Here is an 8,561-nt window from a genome sequence, read left to right as displayed (position 1 = left end):
GTAAACATTTATAGATAGGCCTACACTGGGTTAAGAAAGGCGGCAAATATTTCCCTTATACTAAATGAAACCTGGCTCGCTCTTACCGTAGACTTTTCACTGGGCAACGGCAGATGATCACAAGTGAACACAAACAACGTGCATGGACATTCCTTTCTGCTTTATTCTAGTAGTAGTAGTAGTAATAATAGTAGTAGTAGTAGTAGTAGTAGTAATAGTAGTAGTAGTAGTAAAAGTAGTAGTAGTAGTAGTAGTAATAGTAGTAGTAGTAACCTAACCTATAACCACCACCACTACCACCACCTCACCTTTCTTCACCAACCACAATTGCAGGACGGCGAGTTGTGGTTTTAGAGACTGTGGTAGTGTGGTGTGGGGCGTGAGTGACTGCGGGCGTGGCGAGGGCGTGGCCGTGCTCTGCTCCGCCCCGGTGAGTGGAAGCAATGTTGGTAATTACGAATGTTGGTTAATAATTGTAGTTTTCGGAGTGTTGGTTGATAATTGTGGTAGTTTTTAAAAATGTTGGTAGTTAGGAATCTTGGTTAATAGTTTTGGTAGCCTCTCTCTCTCTCTCTCTCTCTCTCTCTCTCTCTCTCTCTCTCTCTCTCTCTCTCTCTCTCTCTCTCTCTCTCTGTAATTTCTTCTAATCCTCAATTATATTTCCTGTTATTATTATCATTGTTGTTGTTGTTGTTGTTGTTGTTGTCGTTGTTGTCGTTGTTGTTGTTGTTGAAGGTGGTGCAGAATCGCGGGTTGGGAAAGGAACAGGAGTTTCTCCCCTGAGTGTTCTTGACAGACCTGGCAGACACAGCCGTCCAGCTCAAAGGGACGCTGGAGCAATAGTTTCCTGTCCTGAGGGGTGCTTTATTGGTCCTCGGTCTTGTCTTCCGTCTTCTGATTGGCTCGTGCGTCGCCCTCGTGGGTTATGCGTGTTGCTACGTGACTGGTGCTCGCCTCCCCCCCCCCCCATCCATGGCGACCTGTGCCGCCACACCAGCCACCCACTCTTTTATCGATGTCTTTTTAGTAGTTGTTAAGTATCTTGATCTTATTGCTTTTCTGTGCTGTTTACTCACTTTGTTAAATAGCCGCAATAGTTTCCCTGTGTTGCCAGATTTCCGCTTTGTGTTCGCCCAGCCGCGTTGCCAGATCTCTGCCTACCTCACCGTAATATTGTCAGTGTCACCCACCACAGGGAATGTCGTGCAATACACTTCTCTCCGCCATGTTGGTTCCTGCGGCGGTCACTGTGCACCTGTTCCTGTCACCGAGTGTTGTGGTGAGTGTATGTGTGTGCGTTAGGTGTGAGTGGTGGACAGGTAATAAGAGTGCTTCACGTCTGGACCAGCCCTCTTACTGGCGACAATTTCCTGAGCTTTTCTCCCCAGGATGTGAAGCAATAAACCCATCTAGTACGCATGTCAAGGGAAGGAGCTTTGTGTGTGTTCCTTCTCATCCTCCAGCAACTCATTACTGTATATATGCGCACCGCTTTTACAAACAATGCCATCACCACTGCAGATCTTGTTCTGTATCGTGACCACTCAACAGATGCATACAGTCCTCATGATTTGTGAGCTTTCCTGTACACTATGAATCTCACAGTCTTCCTGCACCAGTGACCACACCGTCTGCTCTTCAATTTCGTTTTCGCTTGGGTATTCTCGCTCACTCGCTTCATCTCCTCCTCCTCCTCCTCCTCCTCCCCCTTCGCCTCCTCCTCATGTTCCCCTTGTCCTTCCTCCTCCTTCCTTTTCTCTTCCTTCTTTCTGTGTCCGTCTCCTTTTTTTCTACATAAACAAAGGAGAGAGAGAGAGAGAGAGAGAGAGAGAGAGAGAGAGAGAGAGAGAGAGAGAGAGAGAGAGTAAATGCTAATCTCTCTCTCTCTCTCTCTCTCTCTCTCTCTCTCTCTCTCTCTCTCTCTCTCTCTCTCTCTCTCTCTCTCTCTCTCTCTCTCTCTCTCTCTCTCTCTCTCTCTCTCTCTCTCTCTCTCTCTCTCTCTCGTCAATTTTGGTGAAGACAATGACAAGGTGGGTGAATGAGGTTGAGTCATTACATTAGGAAGAAGTTGTACAATGTTTTCTCTGTGTGCATTTTCCTTCTCTTAAATGCTTCTAAATATTACCTGCATTGCTTCCAGTCATGTGAACTGTTGCTTCCCGCACTGAAAGGCTCAATGGCTAGGATAGTGTGCTGCTGCTGCTGGTGTTCTGTCACACGTGCAGGGAGGGCGGACTGACTGTGCCTGCCTGTGTTACCCTGAAGGTTGGGAGGGCAAGAGTCACCTGGGTACCGAGGCAGGAAGTGATGTTTTGCTGTGTACGTTGAGTTACACCTGTAGAGAACGTGCCACGCGTGATGCAGGTTAGGAAGGTTATTACAGACAAAGACAGCTGCCGAGTGTGACTGGACAGCTGCGCATCAGGCAACACGTGCAGATAGTTCACGAGGATTTAGCTGAAAGATTCAAATTGATAAAACTAAAGCGAATTGCAATATTGATGCTGAGACGAGGAAAAATGTTGCCATGGATGAAGAAACTGTAGTCTGCAATAAAGAGATTGGCGTGAGTGTATCAGGCAGCAGGGAGTGAGAAGGTGAAGCTTGCGTTGCCTTAGGGAATCCAAACTTGGTGTGCAGTTTGAAAGGAAGGAACAGCAAAGTATTAGAACAGGTGGGTGTGACACGGGATGAAGCTAATGAGGTGCTGGGATTGGGGAAAGCTGGAAAAATGGTACGTTACGTCAAGTTAGGCTAGGTTAAGTTAGGCTAGGTTAGGTTAGGTTAGGTTAGCCTAGGTTAGGTTAGGCTACGTTGAGTTAAGTCAGTGTAGCTGTACTATTGAAAACTTACACACACACGCACTCACACACACACACACACACACACACACACACACACACACACACACACACACACACACACACACACACACACACACACACACACACACACACAGTTATCACCACTAGCCAGCAGGTCTTCCTTGCTAGAGGAGATACACAAGAACTAAAGAAATGTAAACTCGCACAAATTCACACAAACTCGCCCAATCTCACACAGACTCGCACGAACTCGCACAATCTCACACAGATTCGCACATTCTCACACAAACTCACACAAACTCGTACAATCTCACACAAACTCGCACAATCTCACACAAACTCACACAAACTCACACAATCTCGCACAAACTCGCACAAACTCGCACAGACTTGCAGAACAGAACAGAACAACAGAACGGATAGGAAGTTTGTGAAGGGTGAACAGGGAAAATGAAAGAGAGTAAGAGATTGAATGTTTGTAAGCAGACCCAGCTTTGACCTCACTGAACGTTTCCCTTTGTGTCTCACAACACAAGGGGGCAGTCACAGCCTGCCCTCTAAAGACAACTCTCTTCCTTCACACAAAACTACAAGCACCTAATAACACACACACCCTTCACTCAAAAATTTTTAAATCATCATGGCGACTCCTACACCAGCCTCGGAGTCCCCATCTGGGGAGGGGACCATAAATGTCCCCAGGTCGGACTGCCTTTCTGTTGACGACCCTAAGTGTCTTGACACCCCCCTCAACTTTTTCTTCATTAACTTCTGCAACATTCGCGGTCTAAGATCTAATTTTCAATCTGTAGAACAACACCTCTCCTCTTCTAAACCTCATCTTCTTTTCCTCACTGAAACTCAGGTGTCTGAGGCAACTGACAGTAGCCCCTTTTCTGTTCCCTCCTACTTTCTCTATCCTCATTTTCGATCCAAAGCTGGATGCTGCGTTTATGTGCGCAATGACTTAACCTGCTCTCGTGCCCACGCTCTTGAATCTTCCGAGTTTTCCACCATCTGGCTACGACTACAGAGTCACTCTCATACTAAATTTATCTGTGCTGTATACCTCTCACCTAACTCCTCTGACTATAAGAAATTCTTTGACTACTTAACTTCCAAAGTGGAGCACATTCTGACCCTCTTCCCTTTTGCAGAGATCTCCATTCTTGGAGACTTCAATGTTCACCACCAGCTTTGGCTTTCCTCTCCCTTCACAGACCATCCTGGTGAACTAGCCTACAACTTTGCTATCCTCCATGACCTAGAGCAATTGGTGCAACACCCTACTCGTATTCCTGACAGTCTTGGAGATACGCCCAACATTCTTGACCTTTTCCTGACCTCTAATCCTTCTGCTTATGCTGTCACCCTTTCTTCTCCGTTGGGCTCCTCCGATCACAATCTCATATCTTTATCTTGTCCTATCACTCCAATCCCTCCTCAGGATCCCCCTAAGCGAAGGTGCCTCTGGCGTTTTGCCTCTGCTAGTTGGGGGGACCTGAGGAGGTATTTTGCTGATTTTCCTTGGAATGACTACTGCTTCCGTGTCAGAGACCCGTCTTTGTGTGCTGAGCGCATAACAGAGGTGATAGTGTCTGGCATGGAGGCGTACATTCCTCACTCTTTTTCTCGTCCTAAACCTTCTAAACCTTGGTTTAACACAGCTTGTTCTCGTGCTATACATGATAGAGAGGTGGCCCACAAAAGGTACTTAAGCCTTCCATCACCAGAATCTCATGCACTTTATATTTCTGCCCGGAACCATGCCAAGTCTGATCTCCAACTAGCCAAAAACTCCTTCATTAACAGAAAATGTCAAAACCTTTCAAAATCTAACTCCCTTCGTGATTTCTGGCATCTAGCCAAAAATATCTCCAATAACTTTGCTTCTTCATCTTTCCCTCCTCTATTTCAACCAGATGGCACCACTGCTATCACATCTATTTCTAAAGCTGAACTCTTTGCTCAAACCTTTGCTAAAAACTCTACCTTGGACGATTCTGGGCTTGTTCCTCCCTCTCCTCCACCCTCTGACTACTTCATGCCATCTATTAAAATTCTTCGCAATGATGTTTTCCATGCCCTCGCTGGCCTAAACCCTTGGAAGGCTTATGGACCATATGGGGTCCCTCCTATTGTTCTCCGAAACTGTGCCTCCGTGCTTGCACCTTGCCTAGTCAAACTCTTTCAGCTCTGTCTGTCAACATCTACCTTTCCTTCTTGCTGGAAGTTTGCCTACATTCAACCTGTTCCTAAAAAGGGTGACCGTTCTAATCCCTCAAACTACCGTCCTATTGCTTTAATTTTCTGCCTATCTAAAGTTTTTGAATCAATCCTCAACAGGAAGATTCTTAAACATCTATCACTTCACAACCTTCTATCTGATCGCCAGTATGGGTTCCGTCAAGGCCGCTCTACTGGTGATCTGGCTTTCCTTACTGAGTCTTGGTCATCCTCTTTTAGAGATTTTGGTGAAACTTTTGCTGTTGCCTTGGACATATCAAAAGCTTTTGATAGAGTCTGGCACAAAGCTTTGATTTCCAAACTACCCTCCTACGGTTTCTATCCTTCTCTCTGTAACTTCATCTCAAGTTTCCTTTCTTACCGTTCTATTGCTGGTGTGGTAGACGGTCACCGTTCTTCTCCTAAATCTATTAACAGTGGTGTTCCTCAGGGTTCTGTCCTGTCACCCACTCTCTACTTATTATTCATTAATGATCTTCTAAACCAAACTTCTTGTCCTATCCACTCCTACGCTGATGATACCACCCTGCACTTTTCCACGTCTTTTCATAGACGTCCAACCCTTCAGGAGGTAAACATATCACGCAGGGAAGCCACAGAACGCCTGACTTCTGATCTTTCTAAAATTTCTGATTGGGGCAGAGCAAACTTGGTATTGTTCAATGCCTCAAAAACTCAATTCCTCCATCTATCAACTCGACACAACCTTCCAGACAACTATCCCCTCTTCTTCAATGACACTCAACTGTCCCCCTCTTCTACACTGAACATCCTCGGTCTGTCCTTTACTTATAATCTGAACTGGAAACTTCACATCTCATCTTTAGCTAAAACAGCTTCTATGAAGTTAGGTGTTCTGAGACGTCTCCGCCAGTTTTTCTCACCCCCCCAGCTGCTAACTCTGTACAAGGGCCTTATCCGTCCATGTATGGAGTATGCTTCACATGTCTGGGGGGGTTCCACTCATACTGCTCTTCTAGACAGGGTGGAATCAAAAGCTTTTCGTCTCATCAACTCCTCTCCTCTAACTGACTGTCTTCAGCCTCTCTCTCACCGCCGCAATGTTGCATATCTAGCTGTCTTTTACCGCTATTTTCATGCTAACTGCTCTTCAGATCTTGCTAACTGCATGCCTCCCCTCCTTCCGCGGCCTCGCTGCACAAGACTTTCTTCTTTCTCTCACCCCTATTCTGTCCACCTCTCTAACGCAAGAGTTAACCAGTATTCTCAATCATTCATCCCTTTCTCTGGTAAACTCTGGAACTCCCTGCCTGCTTCTGTATTTCCACCTTCCTATGACTTGAATTCCTTCAAGAGGGAGGTTTCAAGACACTTATCCACCAATTTTTGACCACTGCTTTGACCCTTTTATGGGACTGGCATTTCAGTGGGCACTTTTTTTTATTAGATTTTTGTTGCCCTTGGCCAGTGTCCTTCCTACATAAAAAAAAAAAAAGACCACATTGATTCTCTTGTTTTGTTGACTAATATTGAGACAAACTTGCAAAACTTCCATTAAGAGACAAGAGCGTTGATATGCTGACGTCACTGAGGACCTCCTGACTGACTGCACTAGAAAACGGGAAGCCGGTGCTCTGTTATGGGTAGTGGTGGGGTAACTCACGATAAAAGAACGCAAGAACAAAAAAATAAATGAATAGATAAATAAGGGTTGGTGTAGGAAGCCATCAGACCTTCACGTGGCACTCCCTATATAAAGCACACCATTCTGTCTAATCTTTTAAAGCTCCCTAGTGACTCAGCACCCACAGCCACATTACGGAGTCCACCTATTCATCCACCACTCTATCTAAGAACCAGTTCCCTGCTGTCTATTTCTTAAACATATTTTTTTTTTTTTCAAGTTTGCACCATTACCTGCAGCCTTACCCTGATTAGAGAGCCTGGACATTTTACCTTTGTTACCCTTGAAATATTGAGGGTGTATCTTGCGTTTTCTATGGTTGCGTTAAAAAGAAAATGTGTATTATTACTATCATAATTTTTCTCAAACCCTTTACTGCTGGCGATAGTCTTACATGTTCACGTGCGTTGACTATTCTGACTATCAGGTGGCTCTCGGGCTATCAGCCTACAAGGAGCCGTGAAAGTTACCAAAAACAACTATTTCGCTGATAGTAGTAGTAGTAGTAGTAGAAGTAGTAGTAGTAGTAGTAGTAGTAGTAGTAGTTGTTCGACTCTTGACCAGCAGGGGCACAGGAAACGCAGGTAACAGTGCAGGTGTTTATTCACAGAAGGTGTGAACAGAAGGCTGGAGGTAGGTGATCTCTCTGCGCCAGGCCGCGCACTTCCACTTAACACTTATGACTGAAGCCTAGCTCGTTCACTCATACACGTATTCATGCCTCACACAAGTCTCGCTCATTCACTCGTTCACACAACTAGCTAACAACCACACACCTCCCCCGAGACATAAGGAAGATTCCTTATCTTTGTTATGGCTACCGTAACACATGAAACAAAGTTACAATGATTGAAGTACAGAAAACACGGTACATATACACAAAACAAACACAGCGTACAATGAACACGTACGACTAATCGTAGGTGCTACGGTGCCACCGCACCTGCAGTCGTCTCGGCTCCCTACGCTGTCGGCTGCTTCGACGCTCTGGTTGCTCTCGGCCACGGTGTACCCCGTTACCCTGATGCTCCGGGCTGCCGGGATGGTGGTGTTCCTCGTGACCCTGATGCTGAAGCGCTGCACCGCCATGAGCGGTGTGCTGCTCGACAGGAAGGGGAGCAAGAGGTCTGTGTGGGCGTAGGTGTCTTCTATTACGCCACATCACGCGACCGCTGCCCATCTTGATGAGGTAGTCTCTCCTTCGCCCAACAGCCACGATGACACCCAGGCGATCCCAGAGGCCTGTCGTGTGATCTTGAACGTCGACGTGGCCACCGAGGTGCAGGAGAGGAAGAGTACGGGCGGACGCGTCGTGGCGAAGTTTCGCTTTCTTCCTCAGTCGCTCTGCCTTGGCGTCGCACTCATCAGCAGCGCGCTGCCACTGCTGAGCGTATGAGCGATGATGAGCCGGGACACAGGACCTCATAGGATGACCGAAGAGGACTTGTGCTGGTGATCGCCCTTCCGCCCTCGGAGTGTTGCGCAGTTCCAGCAACCCGCGAGCGAACGCATCCTCGTCCAGGTGTCCCTGCTGTGTGGTCGTGAGGATCAGCTTCTTCACGGACTTGACCGCTGCCTCGGCGTGACCATTGGAGCGTGGATAATGAGGTGAAGATACACGATGCTCCACCCCCCATCGAGCCAGGAAGCGCCGTACCGATGAAGAAGTGAACTGCGGTCCACCGTCAGTCCTCAGGAGAACAGGCACGCCCGTGTCGGCGAACACACCCCGAAGGACACGAACGAGCTGATCAGCCGATGCTGGACGTGAGCATGCAGACACGTGAGGCCACCCAGACAAGCGATCTACATACACGAGGTATGTACGGCCTGCTGCGTGGAAG

The 8,561-nt window shown here is 47.0% G+C and overlaps 1 protein-coding gene across 14 annotated transcripts in view; it reads left to right on the top strand.

Moving 5' to 3' along the window:
- Positions 1-8,561, top strand: part of LOC135099417 (ran-specific GTPase-activating protein-like) — a 36,778-nt gene that overhangs the window by 13,940 nt on the left and 14,277 nt on the right. The window contains exon 4 of one of the 14 annotated variants that reach the window (XM_064001749.1): positions 334-430. The exons of 12 other annotated variants lie outside the window; for them this stretch is intronic. The gene's annotated coding sequence lies outside the window, so the exon portion shown is untranslated. Of the gene's footprint in view, positions 1-333; positions 431-1,264; positions 1,280-8,561 lie in introns of those variants that run through there. One more of the 14 variants, XR_010267914.1, reaches the window with a different exon arrangement.

Source organism: Scylla paramamosain, unplaced genomic scaffold (assembly GCF_035594125.1).
Source record: "Scylla paramamosain isolate STU-SP2022 unplaced genomic scaffold, ASM3559412v1 Contig127, whole genome shotgun sequence".
In the NCBI taxonomy this organism is placed as follows: Eukaryota; Metazoa; Arthropoda; class Malacostraca; order Decapoda; family Portunidae; genus Scylla; species Scylla paramamosain.
Note: the sequence above shows the minus strand (reverse complement) of the source record. Positions and strands in the feature narration are given on the sequence as shown.